The following is a 23,917-nucleotide window of genomic DNA, read 5'->3' on the forward strand; positions in this document are numbered from 1 at the left end:
ATAAATAAATAAAATCTTTAAAAAAAAAATGAAGACAGCACTTACTGTGATGAGCACTGAGTAATCTACAGAATTGTTGAACCATTATATTGTATACCCGAAACTAATGTAACACTGTATGTTAATTGTACTTCAAAAATAAAAAAAAAACAGAAATTAATGACATAGAAGAGAGGGTACTTCTCATGCAGGAGGGCCATCTCTTTCTTTGCAACAGGAGGTGAGTTAAAGCGAAGAACAGGGGTCCAGGTGAAGGTTGCAGAGAGATTTGATCATTTCTCTAACTACATCTATATTTCCTCCATGAAATATGATCACACAGCAATTCAGTGAGTGAGTTGTAATTCAAAGGCAAAGCCTGTCTAGATAGATCAATGGAACAGAATATACAGCCATAAATCTGACTACATACTATGGTTTAGTGCGTAATTTCAAACAGAGGTGTGGAGGGAAGCATGGAGGATAATTTAATAAGTGGTACTGGGACAACTGGTAAGCCTTCTGGAAAAAAATAAAGTTAGATCTCTTCTCACACCAATATAAACTACCTGGATCAAAGATTTGGATGATAAATTAAAATCACAACAGCACTGGGGCACCTGGGTAGCTCTGTTGGTTAAGCGTCTGACTCTTGATTTCAGCTCAAGTCACAATCTTAGGGTTGTGCCATGGGCTCCTCTCTCAAAGGGGTGTCTGCTTGAGATTTGCTCGCCCTTTGCCCCTCCCCCCACTCATGTGTGCACACTCACTCTCTCAGATAAATAAATAAATCTTAAAAAAAAAATCACAAAAGCATCAGGGGGGAAAAAACTCTGGAAGAATCGTTTGATAATCTCAGAATGGGAAAGGCATGAAGTATTACATAACACTCATCATCAAATAACTGACAAAATCAACATCCAATAACACTCATCACAAAACAATTTCTACCTGACAAAATCTACAAGAGATAAAGATAAAACTGAGGAAAATATTTGCAATTCATTTCAAAGAGATAATTTCCCTTATATAAAATGTTACTATAAATAACAATCATAGGAGAATGGACAAAAGATATGAACAGTCACAGAAAAGAAAATGTAAATGGCTCTGATATGCTCAACTTTGCTGATAAGAAAAATACAAATAAATTATATTGGGACACCATTGTTTTACCCATCACGCTGATAACAATATGTTTGCAAAACTCAGCAAACTATAGCCCCTTGGCCTCCTTTTTGAGCACAATTGTTTTATGTTTTTGAAGGATTGTAAACAAAACAAATCAAACAAAACCAAACCAAGAATATACAACAGAGAATGCATGTGAGCCATAAGTCTAAAATGTTTACTTCTGGCCTTTACAGTTTATCTACCCCTGGTGGAGAGAAACGGGTACATCCACTCACTGTACCGGGAGTGCAAGCTGGAAATATGGAATACCCCCAACCAAAAAACACAAGGATGCTCTTTACCCAGTGATAGGGAGGGAGGTCCGACATACTGTTAAACTGAAAAAAACGAGAGGTAGAACAATGAATGAACCGCATACACAGATGAGGAAGAGGCTTATTTAGGAATTCACTTGTTTACTGTATCTGGAACAATATAAAATAATGGTAACACAGGCTGCCTGTGAGGACAGAAATGAAATCACTAGTGGACAGGAGTGCGACAATGGGTTTTTACTGCACACCATTTTTTGCATTTTGATTTCTGTATCGTGCATATACAACTTGTTTTAAACAAAGAATTAAAATTAGTCACAAATAATAATATACGCTTGTTTATTGCTCGCATTCACTTGGCAAAAAGTGCAATTAAGTACCTTGTTGGAACTTTCATCCAAACTAGGAATTGGAGGACTGAACCTACATTTTAGTTAAGATATGACATCTCCATGTGTGTGCATGGAGATGTCGTATCTTTCCCCCTCAACGACTCAGCTCATGAGACAGACATTCTTGGATTTCAAATGGTTTGGTTTATTTGGTTTCTCAATTATCTTCTACTTTTTACTGTTCAATTTTTAATAAGGAATGTCCTAGAATAATACTATAGAATCTATTGGTTATGGGTAGGCTTCAAGTTTTCAACCTACTGTTTTTCTCTGCTTCATTCAGAAACTAGACACCTATACCATGCTCAAAAAGACTTGTGTCATATACAAATCCCCTGACTTTCCCTTCTTCTCTGCCTTCCTCCATTCACAAAGGCACTGTTTTTCCGGGCTGGGGCTGTGGAGTTGAACCCCACAGGCGGAAGCCTGGCTGCTGAGGTTTAGTGGATGGGTAGCCACACTGCATGGGCTTCCTGCGGCTGCTGTAACAAATCACCACAAACCTACAGGGGCTTCAAACAATACACATTGATTGTCTTATGGTTCTGACTGCCAGAAATCCAAAATGAGTCTTAAGGTTCAATCAAGGTGTCAGCTGGGCAGATTCCTTCTGGAGGCTCCAGGGGAGAATCTTTTCCTTGCTTTTTCCAGCTTTTAGAGACTGACTTTCCTTGGCCCTTAAACAGCCTTAAATCCCTTTGCAAAAAGACTTAAATCCCCTGGCTGCATCACACAATCTCTGTTTCTGTGGTCATATTGCATTCTCCTCTACTGTAGTCAACCCCCTCCCCCCCACCTCTCTCATAAAAGGACACATGATTACATTTAAGGTCCACCCAGATTGTCCAGAATAAGCATCCCATCTTAAGATCCTTAACTTAATCACACCTGTAAACTCACTTTTGTCACAGAAGTAACATTCACAGATTCCAGGGATTAGGTCATGGATGTTGTGGGCCATTACTCAGTTTACCACATACAGAAAGGGAAAGAGATTCAGACTACAAATCTTCAATCCAAATAGTAAACTCTCTATTTTAAACTTTAAGAAACTTTCTAACAAACGATCAATCTAGTTCTCCAATATTGAATAAGGAATACTCTATCAAGTAAGAGATCAAACAGTCCCTGCCCACCCTAAACAAAAATCCCAATGATCTTCATATTTCCAGAGTTCATTATTGTCTTTAGACTTTCCTAATAAAGGTACTTACTATTAGACTTTAGTCTAACAAAAATACTAGCTGTAAAAGCTCCTAATGAGAGATTCTTTGTAATAAAGAGGTTAAATGAACCATTCACCTGCCCTCCAATTTCAATAGTGCATTCAAGGTTTATGATCATTCAAGTTCAGTTCCTATAGGCAAATCAGTGACTAATTCTCAAAATGTAAGGTACTTCATACAAACAACTTACCCACGACATTCCCTATCTGCATTAAGAGTATCTGCTCAAGGGTGCCTGGGTGGCTTAGTGGGTTAAGCCTCCGCCTTCAGCTCAGGTCATGATCCCTGGGTCTTGGGATCGAGCCCCGCATCAGGCTCTCTGCTCAGTGGAGAGCCTGTTTCCTTCTCTCTGCCTGCCTCTCTGCCTATTTGTGATCTCTGTCTGTCAAATAAATACATAACACCTTTTAGGGGAAAAAAAAAAAGAATATCTGCTCAATAAAACACAAAACCAAAACAAAACCAACCCAGGAATTTAGTATAAAATCAACAATTTTATTTATTTATTTTTATTTTTATTTTTAAGATTTTATCCATTTATTTGACAGACAGAGATCCCAAGTAGGCAGAAAGGCAGGCAGAGACAGAGGAGCAAAGAGCCCGATGTGGGGCTCGATCCCAAGACCCTGGGATCATGACCTGAGCAGAAGGCAGAGGCTTTAACCCACTGAGCTACCCAGGCGCCCTAAAAATCAACAATTTTAGAAGAGTTAAGGGTATACTTGACCACAGAAATGAGACACACTATTGTTTTTTGAAAGGGCTTTAAGACTATTTAGCCACAAATAATATCCCTGGTATAATATCACTGGTATAATTTTTCCAGCAATTTAAACAGGTATTATCAATACTATTTACTGTTCCAGAAAAAGCTTCCACATTCTCTTCAGAGACCAGCTTAACACCAATGATATCCTAACAAAGAGAGACTAGAGGAATTGTAGATTGACTGACCTATTATGTGAACACAGTGCAAAAACTCTAAATAAAAAAAATGTTACCACATAGAATCCAGCACATTAAAAGAATAAGCCAAAGTGACCAAGTAAACCAATGTGACCAACCAGATATTGCAAGAACAGCTTTATATTTTAGGACGTCACTATAATTCCTCATATTAACAGTTGAAAAAAATCACATTAGTACCTTCACAGGATCTAGAATATTTGATAAAATTCAAAATCCACTACTTATAAAAACACTTTAATAAAGGAGAAATTTATTAGTACTCACACAGTAGAGAAACTGGTGACCTTAAAACCAAAACCCTAAAAATCTCATTGTGTTTCATGATAAAATAAAAGCATTCCCACTAACGTTTTTGTCAGGCATAAGACAAGAATGCCCACTACCATCACTCCTTTAGCACTGTTCCGGAAATAGCATCTGATGACATCAGAAAGAGAAGTAAGGAGCAAATGATCATTATTAACTGATAATATAATTTCATATTTAGGCCAAAGGAATCAACTGAAAAATTGCTATTACAAGAAAATTTCAGAGAGTACGTGGTTCTACTAACAAATATATTATATAAAACATAAATTTCTATGTTATATAAAACATAAATTTCTTTTCAAATAACCAGTTAGCATGTATAATGAAAGAAGGGGCCAAAGCAATTAAATGGGAGAAATGACCATCTTTTCAACAAACAGTCCTGGAACAACTCTATAAATCTTGGGAGAAAAGAACCTCTATGCATTTCTCACACTATACCAAAAAACTAATTTGTATGTATGACAGGCCAAACGTAAAGTGAACATATAAAGTTTTCAGAAAACAGGAAAATACGTTTGATCCTGAAGGAGAAAAAGATTTCTTAGAAAGGACACAAAACATATGAAGTACAAAAGAAAAAACTGAAAAATTGGGCCTATCAAAACTAACATCTTTTGCTCATCAGAAGAGATTGTTAAGAAAACTAAATGGTAAGCCACAGCCTGCGAAAAAAATATTCACAACATATATGTCTGTCAAAGGACTTGCATCCAGAATATACAAGTAACTCCAACAAAGTAATGGAAAAAATATAAGCAACCCAATAAAAACTGGGCATAGTACTTGACCTTCATAAACAATTCATAAAAGATATTTCTTTGGCCAAAAAGTTCATCAAAAATTGTTTAACGTTGCATTTACTGCATTTGTTACAAGATACTGCCTTGGAGAAAAGCTGCAATGGTAGCGAAGCAAGAAGTGGTCATTCTCTGGAAGTTACTAAAAAGAAGACTGTGAGGCTTGTGGTCAGACATGGTAAGAAATGTCAGGAAATCAGAAGAACAGAGAATTGGATCAATATTTTGGAATAAAGTCTGGAAGTAAGAAATCCCCATATTACCATCAAGGAAAACCACAGGAACAGTACTTCCATCATTCAGTTCCTCTGCGCCTTTCAGTATTAGCACCTCAACTCTGCAATGGTCATCATTATTGACACTGAGTGGAAGCTCTTTTTAACAGAATCAAACAGAAATTTCTTTTGTGCATCTGTCTACTTTTTCTCAATGTTTATGAGATGCAAACTTTATAATGCAAGCAATAATGCTATTGCTTTCTTTGAATCATTTGATATTTTCAGATATTATGAATAAAAACGCTATAATCCTCCCTATTAAAAAAATTGGGTCATCGTTAGAGGGAAATTCAAATTAAAGTCAGATGCCCACTGGAATAGCTAAAGCTAAGAAGACAACACTGAATAGAGGCAAGGATGTGGAACTATCAGAACTCTTTCGTCTCCTGATCGGAATACAAAAATGGTACAGTCATTTTGAAAAATGGCAATTTCTCCAAAAGCTAAGTAAAACACATACATACCCCATGACCCCTAAGTTCTACTTGTACGCTTTACCCTAGTGATATACGTCCACAAAAAGACTTGTAAAAGAATGTTCGTAGTTTCATCCACAGTAGCCCAAAACTGGAAACAACCAAATGTCTAACAATTAAAAAAAATATATATATATGTATAAATGGAAAAAAAGACTGAATTTACAACAGCACTCACAAAGGCTACATAAGAAAGAATAAGACTTGACACAAACTGACTAAGATATACATGAAGACAATTTAATAACATACTTAGTAACTTTATAAAGAATCAAATAAATGAAGAGAGATCTTGTTTTGGAGGCAAGAGGATTGTACATTGATACAGGCACAAAATCCTGTAATAAAAAAAAGACTATTACTTTTAATACATAAGAATTTATTCATGATTAAAAAAAAACCACCACTGAGTCAAAAGACAAGGGACCTGATTTAGGAGTCATCTGATCTATCTCCTAGAGATTTCTTTACCCTTAAATTTGTGAAGATAATTTCCGATGTTGAAAACTGGCTTTAACTTTTTCTTTAAAGGCAGTTTGGTTTACATACAATAAAATCATCCCCACTTTTTCTTTTAAGGATTTTATTTATTTGAGAGAGAGACTGTGAAAGAGGGAACACAAGCAGGGGAAGTGGGAGAGGGAGAAGCAGGCTTCCCGCTGAGCAGGGAGCTGATGTGGGGTTTGATCCCAGGATCCTGGGATCATGACTTGAGCAGAAGGTAGAAGCTTAATGACTAAGCCACCCAGGTGCCCTGAAATCACCCTTTTAGTGAATTTTGGTAAAAGTATAGAGTCACATAACTACCACTACAGTCAAGAAACCTAACATTTCCATTCCCCCCTCAAAGTTCCTCTTACCCCTTTGCGGTCAATCTTACCCCATCACCCCATCCCCTGGCAGCCACTGATCCAACTTTAGTTCCGATCACCTTTCCAGAATGTTATATTAATGGTCCATATTGAATGTAACCTTTTGTACCTAGTTTCTTTTACCTAGCTATGGCTTTTGAGATATATCCATATTGTTACATGTAGCAGTAGTGCATACATCTTTCTGTAATGTTGGATGGTATTCAGCTGTTTGCAAATAGCACAATTTGTTTATCCATTCACATTTATTTGGGTTATTTCCACTTAAGATGTTAAGGATAAAGAAATTATAAACATTCACATACAAGTCTTATGTGTGTGTTTATAGATAAATACGTAAATTCCTACCTCTCTTGGGTAAATACCTAGGAATGGGATTGCTAAACTGCATGGTGTGTTTAAATATGTTTTCCAAGTGGCTGTACCCTTCTGCATTTCCACTAAGATACATAAGATTTCTATTGCTTTCTGTCTGGGTACTGTTAGTCTAATAGATGAGTACTAGTATTTCACTGTGGTTGTAATTTGCATTTCCCTAATAGCTAATCATGTTAAGCATCTTTTCATGCGGTTGTCTACCATCTATGTTATTGGTGTTCAAATCTTTTGCCCATTTATGAAAATTGGGTTTTGTTTTTTCAGGGAGTTTTAAGAGTTCTTTATATTTTCTGGAACAAAATCCTTTACCAGAAAATATTTTCTCCCAGTCTGTGGCTTATCTTTTCATTTTCCTTACATGTTTTTTGAAGAGGAGCAGCTTTTAATTTTGACAAAGTCTAATTCATCATTTTTTTGTTTCATATTTTTGGAATTCCAATTAATCTGTGACAAATAATAAATGACAAAGAAACTACTGTTTTGAATATTTATAAACAAAACCTTATTAATTTGTCATTGTTAAAAAGAGAAGGTGGAAGGAAGTCCAGGTGAAACATGACATTAGTAGTAATTGTCACCCTAAACTCTTAAGAGGTCTTCCTCCACTTTAAAGTATACAATCAAGGTCTACATGAGCAACATTCAAAGTCAGAAAGTTTAATTTTTGAGGCACTGTTTTATTTTTGAAATGTAACAACATAATATTTTCTAATTATTCAAGCTGCACTGACTAAGGAGAGTACAAAATCATAATAAAGACTGAACTAAAGAAAACAATACTGTTTTAAAGGCACAGTGGCTGGAAACCACTTAAAGATGTCCTAACATTTTGCTTTGTCTGAATAATAACATTTATTTATATGACTTGCCAAACATGTCAGATATCAAAGCACAGACTTAAAATCACAAAGGCTTGAATTATTTTATCTCCTTGGGTCTCTGCTTGTTTGTAAAGCCAAGGTTAATGTGAATAAAATAGCACTGTAAGATGTCTGATAGAGTAAGCATGGATAATATAAACTTTCAACTTTTAAGCATCTTTTCAGAAGATCCAACCTTTCTCTGCAGCAAATATTCAGCCACCAGTCAAGAAAAATTACTAATATCAGCACAAAAGTAAAGCCCTTGCCTCAGTTAAAACTAACAAAAATTCTCTAGAACAAAGGAGGAACTGAGAGCTGAGACTTAAAAGACAAAGCACTAGCCAACCAGAGGTAAACCCGGGAGGGAAAGAGTGAGATGAAGCCAGAAGTAAAAAGGGCCAGGAATAGAACCTTATGTACCAGGAATTTAGATTTTTGTCTTCAGAGCAGTGGAGACCCACCGGGAGTTCCGAAGAGAGAGACTATGACTCAGAGGCTGGCAGAACGGCTGGAAGGCTAGAGGGCCACGTGGACTTGAATGTGGACCAGGGAGAAGGTGTGGATGGATTCAAGAGATACTCAACCAGTCTGGGGACAGATTAGCTATGAAGGGTGAATGGGGAAGTTCAAGCCAAATCACCCAACTTTCTGGCTAGAATGGACATGGGTAAGGAAACAAAGAGGAATGAGCAGCCTTTTGTTGGCGGGGGACAGTGGGAGGCTTGAGAGTTGGTGGTGAGGAGGATTCATTCAGGGAAATAATGGAAGTCAATACTGATCTTTTAACAGATCAAAATAATTTAAAACAAGGTGCGCCTGGGTGGCTCAGTGGGTTGGGCCTCTGCCTTCGGCTCAGGTCATGATCTCGGGGTCCTGGGATCGAATCCTACATCGGGCTCTCTGCTTGGCAGGGAGCCTGCTTCCTCCTCTCTCTCTCTGCCTGCCTCTCTGCCTACTTGTGATCCCTCTCTGTCAAGTAAATAAATAAAATTTTTTTAAAAAATTAAAAAAAATAATTTAAAACAAGAATCTAAGTATAGCCTAAGTATAAGTGTCTTTTTTTCACCCTAGCCTCAGTCTTTTGTCATTATGACTTGATTTCTTTCTTACAGTTTCTCTTATTGATAGTTTATGAACTTCATATTGTCTATGAAAACTCTGCTAAGTTAAAAAATGCAACCAGAAAAAATAACTGAATTGATCATATCTGAATGATTCAGCTTAAAAATTATTCAAATAAGATAATATCAAACCTAGATATTAGTGGGGTGCCTGGGAGGTGTGGTCAGTTAGGCAACTGACTCTTGGTTTTGGCCTGGGTTGTGATCTTAGGGTTGTGGGATGGAACCAGTGTTGGGCTCTATGCTCATCATGGAGTCAGCTTCAGTTTCTCTCTCTCTCCCTGCCTCTGCCCCTCTCCTGCACGCTCTTTAAAATAAGTACGTCAATCATAAAAAAAAAAAGCACTACATATTAGAATACAAAAAGTTTAACAGTAAACATGAACACATGAAATATTTTTAAGGATCTAATTTCACATGAAGACATCTATTAAATTCCACTTTAACACATGTTTCATTAGTAAGCTAGCTCTCTCTGTGTAAAGTGGCTTCTCTGATCTTTTGGCTTATTTCTGGATTTCCTTCCCGTTTCTTTTTCCTACGCCCATCATCTGAGTCAACATAATTACTGAGAGTCAGGTACCACGCTAGGCATGGGAGGGGGCAGTAGTGGATGGGCAGAGAGAGAAGCGAGTCATAATCAAGTACTGAGACATGATGGAAAGAGGTCAAGTTGCAATACACAAGTTTGCTTTCTGCATCCCTTTCCACTTAAGTCACACTTGTTTTCCTGGGTTTTGTTGACTCGATGGTTATAATTCTTATGGCTCTTTAACAGTCATTCTGTAGATGTACATGAGTTTGCTTACCAAGTGTTGTAATAGAAGACGTTAGAGCCAGTGAGAATTCTTCAGTGTAACAATGAGTGACCATTTATTTCTACATTTAAAATGCTTTTCATGAGGTAGAGTCTTAGAAATGAATGAATGGATTGTTTAAGGTTTACTAGGCATAATGTCCAACTCCTTTTCAAAAGGGCTGTGCAATTGTTCAAACGTTCCTGTTAGCAATTGGTATTCTTTAAAAAAAAAACCTGCTTAAAAAAATCTGCTCATTATATATTAGGAAAAAGATCTCATTGTTATTTCTATTCTGTCTTTGATTACATGAAGAGGATGAGTATCTTTTCCATTTAGTTATTTTGTGAACTGTTAATTCATCTCCTGTATTAATCCGGCAATAGTATTGTACTACATTTTATAAAATTTCATGTCACCACTGGCTAGGCTTTTTTTCCTCTAGCTTCCCCAGGCCATTTCCACTGGTGGTGGGTGACCTACTTCCCGTTACAGATCTGGAGACTCTAGCTTCACTGGCATTTTAACAGACACACTTCACTTCAGGGCTCCTGGGCAAGGAACAGCATGACAGGTTGGATTCTTCCCCAAATATCAAACCAAGGAGAGTTTACCTTGGGTCACTAACACTTTCACTGGAACTCCGAGTCCTCCTCAGGCTGAGAGTTTAAAAGGAAACTTTTTTTGAACATTGATTTCCAAAATTACCATGGGAACCAGTGTTGTTGCAACATTTGTATAGGCTGGGTGTATGGGCAGGGATTATCCAGTTAACTCCTGACACATACATACGTAATACCATGTCCTGTCATCTCTTCTGCTGGTCCTCCTGACTCAGCATCAAGCCTTTTCAGCAACCTATGGGAAGAAGAGATTCCCCCTGCAGGCTTTGCTCCTGGGTATGCCGGACTGGGGCTTCCTCCACCCTGGTTCATTCATCAGTGCCATCTGTTTTCTGTCTTCCAAAACGTGGAAAGTCTCTGCTTTGTTGATGGTCACTCCATCTGTTCCCATTCTCAGTGCTGTTGCAAATTTACAAATTTCTGTCTGTAAATTTTATTTTCCTCTGTCATTTGACTGGGAGCCCTCCTTGACACAGAGGAGTCAGTCTACTGGCTTTCACTTACACAAACCTGAGTTAAAATCCTTGGTGACTTCCTTGAAATCCCAAAATATTTCAAATTCAGGAACTACGAAAATCTCATTAAAGACATCTAATTAAAATTAACCTCAGTTTTATCTTTTAAGATTATTTATTTACTTATTTGAGAGAGAGCAAGTGAGAGAGCATGGGCTGGGGGTGGGGGGCAGGCAGGAGCAGAGGAACATGCAGAATCCCTGCTCAGCAGGGACCGTGACACAGGGCTTAATCCCAAGACCTTGGGATCATGGCCTCAGCCAAAGGCAGATGCTTAACTGACTGAGCCATCCAAGTGTCCCAAATTAGTATCAGTTTTAAAGAATTCAAGTATCCAGCACCAATTTTAAGAATAAACAGGCTTCCTGGGGCACCTGGGTGGTTCAGTGGGTTAAGCTTCTGCCTTCGGCTCAGGTCATGGTCTCAGGGTCCTAGGATCGAGCATTGGGCTCTCTGCTTAGCAGGAAGCCTGCTTACCCCTCTCTCTGCCCGCCTTTCTACCTACTTGTGATCTCTCTCACTCTCTCTCTGTCAAATACATAAAATCTAAAAAAAAAAAAAAAAAAAAAAAAAAAGACTAAATAGGTTTCCTGAAATGAGTGACCAAATAATCATAAATTAAAAAATTAAGATTAGGCAAATTCTGGCACAGAAACAGGAGTAGGAGTGAGGCACAAGTGGGAGAAAAGAGAAAGGAGAGCCAGTAGTCTTCACTGCTGCTATAGAGAAGTGTGGAAGTGAATTTTTTTAAAAAAATGTTTTCTTTATAGCATTGAGACAGGTTAGCTAAAACTAGGAATTTACAAAGGGCCATACTGATCAGTCATGCTCTGCAAATGAAGTACTGAAACTATTGTTATAAACCAGGAATTTAGTTTTCTTTAAGATTTTATGTATCTGAGAGTGAGAGCGAGCGAGCCGGCAGGCACAAACGGGGAGGGGCAGAGGGAGAGGGAGAAGCAGACTCCAGGCCCAGCAGGTAGCCCGACACAGGCCGGATCCTCCAAGTGCCAGGATCATGACCTGAGCTGAAGGGAGATGCTTCACCGCCCCAGCCACCCAGGCGCCCCACAAACCAGGAATATAAAGCTAAAGATTAACTCTACGGCAATAAAGAGAACCTTTGTACCAACGGACCTCCACTACAGCTCTTTCCTAGACCACATGCTGATTTCCTACTTTACAGAAATGTGGTTCAATAGCCAATGGTTTATTTGTTTTTATTTGGCGGGGGGGGGGGGGATCTATAGATACTTTAACAGAAAAACCAGGCTGTACTGAGTCTACGTGACTGGAGCGGGTGGCAGTCATCTTTCCAAAGGGAGATGCAGAGCCCGAGGGCAGCTGGCGGCACACACAGGTTACAAGCGGAGCCAGGATATTCCGATCTTTTCTGGTTCTGCCCTGCATCGCCCGCTCATGCGGTGAAATGAGAGACTGACCACTGTACTGAAGGACGGAAGAGGTCCGACGGGCAGAGGCGGCATCCCGACAGGAGACAATCAATCACGGAAGAGGACGCCGAACTAAGCCCTATACGACTGGGTTGACGGTGGGTCAAACAGTAGGACCGGATGAGAACCGGGGCTCGGTACAGATCTCTGTGCTTAATGAAAAGAACAGCAATGCTAAGGGAGAGGACAGGAACATTAAAATGCCTGAAAGTATTAAAAAGAAGAGCCTATTGTCTTTATTAAATAAGACAGGAAATGCCATCTTTATTTTCCTCGCGGCAGGGGAAGCACACTTGCTGGTTTTCATGCACCACGATTTCTGGAATGAGGCCTGCGGGTCGGCTCGCTCAATCACGGGAGGACGAGCACGAGGCTGCCTGCTAATGCCGGAGCACGGCTTCCCGAAACACCTCCCGTGGGTGCTATGCTCATGCTGGATCTACAGCGCTGCCCCCAACAGCAGCATGTGCAGCAGCGAAAGCTTCTGGAACATCGCAATGGCATGATAGAGAGGTGTTCTGTTTTGTTTTGGGGCTATTTCTTGCTTGTACGTGTAAACTCTCTTGGAACAGCTGAAGTTAACGGATGAGCAGGAGTTTGGTTCTGAGCCACAAAGCTTCAGACACCCACTACAGATGCCTCTGCCCTATTTCACGACATGTCCTTCTCTAAGAAACACATTCCGTGGCTGAGTGTGAAGTCCTGTGGTTGAAAGCAATGACGAGCGGGCCACCACCAGCCCGCCTTCTTCCTCCATGTGAACCTCAGTGGAGGCCGTAGATGGGAAGGACGTCTCTGTTTCCTCTCACCAGGGAAATGACGTGGTGACCTAGTGAAAGGCAAGGGCAAGGTAGCCCCCTGCCACAGAGGTGCGGCCATCCTCTGTCATGCAGGCGGAGAACTCCGTGGCCTGCCTCTCAGCCTGCTCGAGCTTTAGTCCTGTGAAATGGAACATGCCAGTCCGGTCGGTGATGTGCTGCCGGTGTGAAGGAGCCCTCCTTGAGGCTGGAGACCAGTGAAGTCAGCACGCTCATGATGCTGTGGGCCACACACACAGGGCCTGCCTCATGGTTGGGGCTGACCAGGATGGTGGAGGCAATCTGGGCCCCACGGATCAGGGAGGGTTGGAATACATCAGGTGGATCAAGATCTTCAACTGTGACTCCACCCTTCTGGCTGTGTCAGCGTCTTGGCGGACCACAGTGAAGGCTCCCATGTACTCTCCATACAGGCCCCTGTTCTTGGCATTAGACTGGCAGAGGCCAACCTGAATGTTCTGTCCGATGAGGTGGCGTACAGCCCAGGCGTCCTTGTTGCCATCACCGCTAGCAAAGCCCTGGGAGGCCATGTCAAAGAATGCAAAGAAACTGTTCTTCACCACCGTTGCAATTTCCTTCCACTGCTCAGGGTGAGGGTCCACTCCCGTGGGACTGTGGGCACAGGCATGCAGAAGAACACTTTGCTGCAGCATTTTCAAAATGTTCTCCATAGTGTCTGTGAAGTCAAAGCTGCACGTCTTAGGTTATTGTATCAATTAACCTTGGGGCTGCATGCCAGCGTCCCTGATTTCCCCAGGATGATTCCCCAAGAAGATATTTGGCTGAACTTAAAAAATCTTTGCAGAAAACTGGCTCCAATCCTCAAGGCCCTAGTTCCAGAAATGGTCTTCAGGGTGACCTATCTGCTACTTTTCAGCACTTGGTTGGTCTTACCCGGGACTAGTTCTGCAGCTGCCTTACAAAATTCAGCAAGTCTCATGACATGCAGGTATTCTTGTCCACATATTTTGGAGCAGTCTGGGCCTCTGCCTTTCGGACACTGGGAAGCACATAATGCTTTCCATACCACCCAGTAGGCACCAACTCCCAGATTCATCTTTTTGCTGTTGTCTCTCTGAAAGGCTTCTGGGACTCCCACGATGGGGTCTGGGAGTCCCATTTCCACATGGGTCCACCAGGAGCTGGTTCTGGCAGAGACCGCAGAGAGACACCTAGGGGGAAGGTGGCAATGAACCGGGACAGTACGCCCACGGTGGGGGCGGTGAGCAGCAAGGCCAAGGTGGGCGGAGAAAAGGCAGTGGGGGAGCTACAAGGTGGAGCAGAGGGCCAGCAGCCAATTCTTCTTAAATAATAGCAGGGAGTCATTCAAAACACAGAAAGAAAGAAAACAGAAACTGGTAACCTCTGAAATTCTGACTTGCTATCACGCGTGGCACGAGGCATCCATGTAGTCTCACTAAGCTCCTAGTATGTACTCTATGATGCTTGCTGTATAAATATGACACGGCAGAAAACCAGGAAATATTGCTGTTTTTCATTAAAAACTCTAACAATGAATATAAAAATAGACAATCTGAACTTATATTTAATAATAGCTTGAGTATTTATCAACTTTCTCCTTTGCAAAACTGTTTACCACAGGCTGATTTCTTTTCCTGCTTTCTTTCTTTCTTTTTTAAGATTTTATTTATTTACTTGACAGAGAGAGAGACAGTGAGAGGGAACAGTGGGAGAGGGAGAAGCAGGCTTCCTGCTGACCAGGAGCCCAATGTGGGGCTTGATCCCAGGACCCTGGGATCACGACTTGAGCTAAAGGCAGATGCTTACTGACTGAGCCACCGAGGTGCTTAACCACAGGCTCATATCTGAAGGCTATCTTGAATGCTGTTGAGTACTCTTAATGTTACCATTAGTGTTGATCAACCGCCCACACATGCATATACACACGCACATGGGATGTGTGCTTCTCTTTCCCTAAAGTTTTCATTATTTTTATATATATATATATATTTTATTTATTTATTTGACAGAGATCAAAAGTAGGCAGAGGAAGGCAGAGAGAGAGAAAGAGAGAGAGAGAGAGAGAGGAGGAAGCAGGCTCCCAATGCGGGGCTCGATCCCAGGACCCTGGGATCATAACCTGAGCTGAACGAAGGCAGAGGCTTTAACCCACTGAGCCACCCAGGTGCCCCAATATTTCATTATTATAAAAAGCAACATGTATTCATCATACAAAACTTGGAGAGTAAAGACACAAGCAGGAAAAGTCACCTGAGTGGTAACTTAATGTTAATATTTTTGAATTTTATCTTCTTCTAGGACTACCTTATCTTTTTTAGAAGATTTTATTTTATTTATTTGAGAGAGAGAACGAGCAGAGGAGCAGGGAAGGGGATGGGGGCTGCGGCACAGAGGGAGAAGCCGACTCTCTGCCAAGGAGGGAGACCCACACAGGACTCAATCCTGGGACTCTGGGATCTGGACCTGAGCCCAACGCAGATGCTTAACTGCTTAACCGACTGAGCCATCCAGATGCCCCACAAAAACTATCTTATAGAGAGCATTCAACCGATCATATGGTTCAAGAGACTGGGAGAAAAATTCCAAGGAAAGCAGGAAAAAGAATAAAAGGGAAATTAAAAAAAAAATACCTGAAGACAGTAACACTGCAGGAAAATAAATATTTTCATTTATTGAGTATTTAAGTCGGACACTTTTTCAACTACTTGATTATCTCAAGAAACTCTTAAAGGACATTAAAACTATAACCCACATTTTACAGCTCAGCCACAGAGAGCCTTGAGAAGGTGCCCAAAGTCACACTGTTGGTGTGAAGCCAGGATTTTTAAAAAATCCAGATCCTAAGTGTTTACCATCTAAACTTTACTACCACTATGGAAGAAACTGATAAGAATGACCTTTCTACAGGGCCTGGGCCCCAGACAGTTTCTGTTTGTTTTTTTAAAGATTTTATTTATTCAAGAGAAAGAGTGAGTGAGTGGGGAGTGGCAAGGGGGAAGGAGAGGGAGAAAGAATCTGAAGCAGACTCCTCACTGTGCCCAGAGTTGGACATGGGCCTCGGCCCCACAACCACAGAGATCATGACCTGAGCCACAGCCAAGAGTTGGAAGCGCAAATGACTGAGCCACCCAGGAGCCGGGGGCCCCAGGTAGGTTTAAAGGCAATTTCTCTTAAACCTAAAGAGCTAATTCCCATGGGTAGCACAGAAAGGCTACCCTAATCCTTTCATTTGGGTAATAACAGCCAGGGGGACTAAATGACATTAATCATACCAAAAAGAAGCCACATTATAATATCATTGAAGAACAGACATTCATAAAATATAAATAACTCATTTTTACCTCTTAGTAATGTATAATCCATTACAGTTAAATGTGTTACATCCCAGAAATACTAACAGCTTAATATTAAGAATGCTAGAGTAAGATCTAATCACATGAATAAGCCAAATGAGAAAACCCATATAATCAACAGAAGAGAAAAGAAAAAGGCATTAGGTAAAATTCAACATTCCTTCCTCAGAAAAAAATTTTGAGGTAACTAAGCAAAGGCTGCAAAGGCTGCATGTTGTTTAGTGTATATATACACTTTAATGAAGTGCTTTACAAATTTGAGAGTCATTTTTCTTCAGAAGCCACACTGAACTTAAACCTCTCTGTATTTTAAGAAACTATATATGCCACTAAAGCAACCCCACTTCCTGAGTAAGGAGTGCAATCAGAGAGAACACAGTGGCGGGAGGTAGAAAAAAGCCCAGAATTCTCTTTTCGGGGTTTTAATATTTTGTCTACAGCTGTCAATGAACTAACAGAAATTTTGTTCGTAATTTTGGGCTTATCTAGAACCCACTTACCAGAAATTTCAAAACACTGTTAACAATAAGAGAACAAGAAACAAATTAGTATCAGTGAAGGAAGAAAGCTGCTGTTCAAAGAAACTCCCTCCATTTTCTCTTGGCTACATTAAAATTATGTGAGTAAGCAGCCATTGTGAGTCAGGTGAGTCAAAGTATGTTAAACTGAATTGTGGCCTGCTTACTACTACTTATTCTCTTTTGCGTGAAAAGGCAAAAGTATATTGGAAAAGTGTAAAGTCCTACATTTAAGTTGCATGAAAAATAATGTGAAGTGATCTTTCAGAACTGGGGGAAAAAAAGACCTGGAAGTTCCTTGAAAATCATGAAAACATCCTATAGCACCTACATTTTCCTTCCCAAGATTAAATACTGATAAATCCAAATTCGAGAGCTGATCATATCTTGAAATTAAAAATGACAATAATTTGAGGAGTCATAAAAATAAAGTTTCAACTGATGACCAGAAAATGAGTTACATGAGAAACAGAGGTCTGTAGAAAAGAACTTGTACATTAAAAGAAAACAATCTGAAAGGAAGATTCTCTGACAGGTATTTTAGCAGGAATATGAATTTGAATCATCTGGGGAGCTTTTTAAAAATGCTTTACTCATGGGGCACCTGGGTGGCTCTGTTGGTTAAGCGTCTGCCTTCAGCTCAGCTCATGATCCCAGGATCCTGGGATTTGAGTCCCACATTGGGCTCTCTGCTGGCAGGGAGCCTGCTCCTCCCTCTGTCCCCCTCTCTCTCATGAATAAATAAATCTTTAAAAAAAAAAATACATTTACCCAGGGGGCACCTGGGTGGCTCAATCGATTGGGTGCCAGACTTGATTTCAGCTCAGGTCATAATCTCAGGGTTGTGAGACTGAGCCCAGCAGTGGGTTCAACACTGGGTGTGGAGCCTGTTTGGGATTCTCTTTCTCTGTGCACTGCCCCTGCCTCTGCTCATGCTCCCTCTCTTTAAAAAAAAAAAAAAAAAAAAGGAAGAAAATAAAAAAGGGACTTATCCAGGACCCATGCATGAAGATCCTGATTCAATGGGCTGGGCTGGGGCCAGTGTATATTTACATACTGTAAAATGCTGACTAGATAATTCTAATTCACATCCTGGTTAAAAACCATCACTCTCTGTATCTATAAAGTTGAACTATATAAAACTGCCAACATTAGATTTCTTTTTTTACTTATAAAACAGCAGTTTCATATGATTCATTTAATAGAAAGCAGCCACAACTAAAAACAGCTAACATTTACTGAATATACTACTTTGTATACTGTAGCACTACTGTATACAGGAGTATTGAATGTACTACTTTGTACCAGGCACTAAATTCTGCACACCTATTGCTCCCAGTTTCCTAACACTAGTCAAGAAGTGGGCAAAAATATACCCGGATTTTGTATGGGGAAGTGAGAGGGTAAGAAATGCAGCTGGGAAGAGGAGGAGTGGAGTCAGGGATGATACCACAGGACAAATCATCATTACGTCTGGAATAAAGACCACTGGGGTTCTAGATGGATTCATGGAGGCAGAAGAAGAGACTGGACAACACTAATTTAAAATGACTCCCACAGAGAGCAACTGTCTGTGTGATCAAGGAAGGATAAGCCTCCTTGGTCATTTCTAACATATCTAACAGCCAGAACACAGAGCAGAATGCCCGTCCTATTACTCTGGGGGTGGGGGCTGGCTGTGGGCGAGAGTGGGTAGAAGGAGCTGATTGGGGATAGTCAGAGCTCATCAGGAATGGTCAAGAATCATAGGCTGGGTAGCAGGCCCATCTACAACGAAGCTTCCCATCTCTTTAAACTGCATCACCCCAAACTAACCATGTATTAAAATGAAAACACTACACATGTGCACCTAAATTCAAACTGGGGGGTTAGAAGCAAAGTTGTAGCATGTCATTATCATCTCTGATAATCAAAGTGATAACATCTGGAAGGTCCAGGCCCCATAGAAAGTGGTATTTCCTTAGGGACCTCATTCAATACAATATCCCCTTTGGTATACTAGCCTAGTTCTTCCAGTTTTATATGTGAAGGGATTTAGAAAGTCATTTCCATTTTCATCTAGAAGTTTCACTGCAAGATGTTAAGTCAAGTCAATACAATGTAACTGAAGAACTACAGAAGGAAGTCTTAAAATAGTCAATTCTCTCATTTTTCCTAAGAAGTAGTCAGGGTTAGAGAAGAGGTAAGTCACTTGTAAGAAATTCCACAGAAAGCTGTGGTAGAGTTAAAACGAACTGACCCAGAATAGTAATGATCCGGCAGAATCTGTGTATCTGCGTCAGTGTAGTTAGAGCAGACGTGAAATCACTGGGTACTCACATATGACTTTTGAAGCCAGTATCCCTTATCCTCATTTGTTTGCTCTATTCCAAAACCAAGGGTTCAGTTCAAGGGCTGAGTATGTTTATTTTACTAGTAACTGGTAACCACTTATGGGCTTCCACAGACCAATCCATCCTACTGGAGGACTGAGTTCAACTAACCTCTTGAAGGATTGGTCTCTTATGATTTAGTAGTTTCAGGTTATGCCAGGTGTTGAAAAACATGGTCTTGGTTAGGCAGTGACAAGTGCTGTATGAAGACAAAGAAACTTCTAACCATAAACTCACTTTAACAACAGAGCATTCCGGTTGCCAGAAAACTGGCCGCTGCTCATAAATCACCTTTGTCCTTTCCGGGTTCTTGCTATCCCTTGCAGTCATCAAGAATCAGTAGTGCTTACTGAGAATGGTGATAATCCCAAATCAGTGAACCTTGACTCTAAAGGTTTGAAAGGAAGAAAAATATAATGCTAAAACCACTTACGTGCCATTTTATAAGATTTCATACTGAAAAACAGCAAGGATGAATATATGAAGCCTGTATTTAATTCCAGCAGACTAAATTCTTAAGCCTAAATATAGTTGTCATTCTCATAAAGTCAAGAAGCAGAAGCAAGAAATTCAGGTAGTTCTGAACTTTGAATTGTTAGCTATATTTCACCTGACAGGATGCAACTATAATGTAGAGAGCCTGGGGATAAATTAAAGTATCAGAAGAAGAGTACTGACCCTGCCACCCCCCAAAAACTACATATTAACTAAAATACCAAAGAGACTGACATGAAGCCCCTCATTGTTAATATTGCCTGCCTCTTTACGTAACCACAACCTATCACTTTAGAAGGGAAATTAGTCCAACATGGCCTAAGATTCCATAGTGCTCTTAGGTTAAAATCTAAATTCTGTAATAGTGTCTCCCTATGTCATCTGCCCCTGATCATTTCCTTTTTTATACTTCTCCCCTTAAACCTCATATATCTTGATCCTATGCATTTTTCAGTTTCTACTAGTGAAATATGTGTGGACATTTGGGGGAGTTTGAGTTAAATGGATAACAAAATGGTTTGTATGCCATTGAACAATGGTAACAAGGAAAGATAACAGACTTTGTAGGAAATGACATGACATAAGGACTTGAATAAAGAAGTAGAAGGTATAACTGAAGTGAGTTTACAAATCACATTTTCTGAATGCCATATTAAGAACTACACACCATTTTAAAAAAGATTTTATTTATTTATTTATTTGACAGAGAGATCACAAGTAGGCAGAGAGGTAGGCAGAAAGAGGAGGAAGCAGGCTCCTCGCTGAGCAAAGAGCCTGATATGAGGCTTGATCCCAGAACCCTGAGATCATGACCTGAGCTGAAGGCAGGGGCTTAACCCACTTAGCCACCCAGGTGCTCCTTAAACGTAGTGATCCAAAGGGGCACGTGCACCCGAATGTTTATAGCAGCAATGTCCATAATAGCCAAACTATGGAAAGAACCTAGATGTCCATCAACAGATGAATGGGTCAAGAAGATGTGGTATATATACACAATGGAATACTACGCAGCCATCAAAAGAAATGAAATCTTGCCATTTGCGACAACATGGATGGAACTAGAGCATATCATGCTTAGCGAAGTAAGTCCAGCAGAGAAAGACAACTACATATCATTTTTTAATAGGAATAACAAAGCGGGAATTATTATATGAAGAAAAGATTAAGAAATAAGAAAAGAAAAATTTTAGCTATCAAGACATAGTTTACTGTATTATTCTATAAAATTTTTAGAATTTTATTTGTAACAGCTTTATTGACGTATAACATATAATAAACTGCACGTATTTGAAAGTCTGGCCCATCATAATCTCCCCTTCCATTGTCACCCTCCTTAATACACTGAATTACATACATTACATACATACATACATACATTGAATTGTTTTCTATATAGGTTAATTAGCATTTTCTAGAGTTTCTAGAATTATGCTGTATGTATCCCTCAGGCTTCCCGCACTCCACATAATTCTGAGATACATCCCTGTAGTATCATCAGCCCTTCTTTTCCTTCTATTCTGCACAGTGCTCTACTGTATGGATACACTACTACTACTCCTTTATCCATCCACCGCCTGGTGGACAAGTGGGTTGTTCAGTTTTTGACCCCTGTTGACAAAGGTGCAAAAGGCAATGCAGTACAGAAAGGACAGTCTTTTCAAAAATGATACTGGACAATTATGATATCCATACATTAAAAAAAAAAAAAGTAAAGTACCATATACAAAAGTTAACTCAAATCGGACCATTCTTACATGTAAAACCTAAAACAGATAAACTTCTAGAAGAAAGCACAGAATTAGGCATGTGGCCATGGATTAAGTAATGACTTCTAAGACAGAATATCAAGAGCAGAATCCACAAAAGAACAAAACGATAAATGCGACATCGAAATGAGAAACGGCTACTCTTTTTTTTTTTTTTTTTTTTTAAGATTTTATTTGACAGGCAGAGAGGGCAGGTAGAGAGAGAGAGAGAGGAGGAAGCAGGCTCCCCACTGAGCAGAGAGCCCAATGTGGGGCTCGATTGCACCCTGAAAAACTGTTACTCTTTAAAAGACAGTTAAGTAAATGATTACACCGTCATCTGCTACATTCCTATGGTGTGCCTTTTATTCCTGTGATTTAATCATTCATTCATTCCAAGTGGTAGCTACATTTGAGATGAGCACAGCATAACACAGACTTGTTAAGTCACTATGCTACACACCTGATACTAACGTAATGTTGTGTGTCAGCTATACTCAAAATAAAAAAAATAAAAAACCTTATTTTCTGCCTTCAAACAATAAAAGACAGTTAAGAAAATGAAAGGAGGGGTGCCTGGCTGGCTCAGTTGGCACAGCATGAGACGCTTGATGTTATTAGGGTCACGAATTCAAGCTACATACCGGGTGTGGAACTTACTTTAAAAAATGAAAAAAAAAAAATGATGCAGGTAGAAGAAAATAAAGGACAGAAAGGCTCCAGTGGAGAAGCAGAGGTCAAGACGAAATCTGACATACTCAAAAAAGATACAAAACTGTCTGAGCACTGCAGATGTAAACAAGGGCACTGCTGTGGGCAACCAGGCCGCTGCTAAAAGGTGTCTCCTGATTGCCTACATTTCCATCTGAATATGGACCAACTGTTTTTGACAACCATGCAGTCATGGTTATGATCGGTTGGAGAGCCACATACTCTTGAACTCTGTGTGTTTCACTGTTTTCTCTGTCCTCATTCAAACTGTGAGAGAAAAGTGAGTGCCTGCGATAATTCACCACTGTGCAAAGGCTCCTTTCTTGCTTGCTGGGACCCAAACTGATCTCGGAGATGATCCCTCTCCTACTGAGAAGCTTTAAGAACAAACAGAAGAAGCCTAACTAGAGACTGCTTGAACGCTATCAAGGGCGTGGAGGGCTTTGGACTCACCACAGAAAGGCCGAAGAAGAGCTGCAGATGTGCGCTGCTGTGAATGTCTCTCCAGAGCCCTTTCTGCACAGCTGGCGTCAGCATCATACTAAATGCAATGTTTTACTCAAGCCAAAGACGAAAAGTAAAAATTTGTCTTCCCAATAATGACAAATGCCCTGCACCTTCCCACGTGCACTTGCGTGAGACAAGGCCCATTGGTATGACCCCACCCCACCTCCCCCAATACTAGTTAATTCTGAGGAGTTTTATGTTGTCAGAAAAGTGGTCAGTACTGGTTTTTGATCTGTAGTTTCCAAAAAAAGTAATGCTTTTGTTGTTGTTTAAAAGCCAGGCATGCTTGAGCTGACTCTGTAACAGACTAATCTGGACTGTGGAGGCTGCTCCCTGGTTCCACTTGGGAGAGTAATCAGGGATATCTTAGTGGGATCTGTTTCTGTTCCATTTTCAGGGTGTGTGCTTGGTTTGTTTTTATTTAGTCTTTAAAAAAAAAAAAGCCATTAACCAGTGGATGGCCCTTAAGGTGTAGAGGACAAACTGATTCCACTTCCTAGATCTAGTTTAAAAAACATGTTGTTGTCCCCTACTCTGCACTACCCCCTATGCCCCCGTGACATGCTCTTAGGAAGGCATGTAGTAAAAAAGCCTTATGTAGTAATATACTCTTTTTTGAGAGTTGACTTTTCTGTTCACCGTTGAGTAGGTCTAGTGTTTGATGAACCTCATAAAAGCAGGTGGGGTCTGATCTGCCCCTCCTCTTTTCTGGGATGCATTCTCTATGTGACTTCCAAGATTTGTCTGCCACTTGCTGAGGTTTTTTAAAGCTAATTTCTAACTTCTACTATTGATAAATGTACTGAAAAGCACTGCAACTTTTGAGATACTATCAAATGGATTGAGTTCATAACTAAAAAAAATTTTTTTCCCTTTCAAAAAGAAAATAAGGGGCGTCAGGCTAGTTCGGTTGGTA

The 23,917-nt window shown here is 40.1% G+C and overlaps 1 protein-coding gene and 1 pseudogene across 1 annotated transcript in view; both read right to left on the reverse strand.

Moving 5' to 3' along the window:
• Positions 1-23,917, reverse strand: part of RALA (RAS like proto-oncogene A) — a 75,227-nt gene that overhangs the window by 19,215 nt on the left and 32,095 nt on the right. The gene's annotated exons all lie outside the window — the stretch shown is intronic.
• LOC116568671 lies at positions 11,644-14,969 on the reverse strand (annotated as a pseudogene).

This window comes from Mustela erminea, chromosome 11, assembly GCF_009829155.1.
Source record: "Mustela erminea isolate mMusErm1 chromosome 11, mMusErm1.Pri, whole genome shotgun sequence".
Classification (NCBI taxonomy): Eukaryota; Metazoa; Chordata; class Mammalia; order Carnivora; family Mustelidae; genus Mustela; species Mustela erminea.